Genomic DNA, 627 nt, shown 5'->3' on the forward strand with positions numbered 1-627 from the left:
CTTTTCCTATATTTATCCCTCATTTCCCATGTTCATTTGATCAGACAGTTTTATTTCTGACGATGTACTATTTTCACATCACAGAGAATAAGAGAGAAATTAAAAACCTATTCATATATCTCATTATCTGCCTTCTAACCTGTTAACACTGCATTAGACCATACAAAGGCACATGTACTTTCCAAGAAACAAATGCTTAAAGAGAAAATAACTGAATTAGAAAGGTATTATTTCTGTCTTCATAACTACTCAGGGGGAAAGGATAGAATAGGCTGAAATAAGAAAGAAAATCTTAACTAACTCTCTTTGTTTTAGGGAAACAGATTTTTCTTACTTTTTGTGTGATAAAGTTAATTTCTGAGAGAGAGAAGTTTTAACAGAAAGATCCTAAACTTAGAACAAAGACACAATATACAGGGTATGTCTGTGTGTATGTATATATATAGCCATCAACTAAGCAATTCCAGTAATGACTGAAATCTCTAAGTGCCAACAGCGTGAACAGATGGAAAAGGGCAATTTCTATGCCTCATCCAAGGAAAGAGGGGTGCGGGGGGGTGGCACCTGTGGCTCAAAAGAGTAGGGCACCAGCCCCACATACCGGAGGTGGTGGGTTCAAACCCGGCC

Source organism: Otolemur garnettii, unplaced genomic scaffold (genome assembly GCF_000181295.1).
Source record: "Otolemur garnettii isolate 467f Iridium unplaced genomic scaffold, OtoGar3 scaffold00019, whole genome shotgun sequence".
NCBI lineage: Eukaryota > Metazoa > Chordata > Mammalia > Primates > Galagidae > Otolemur > Otolemur garnettii.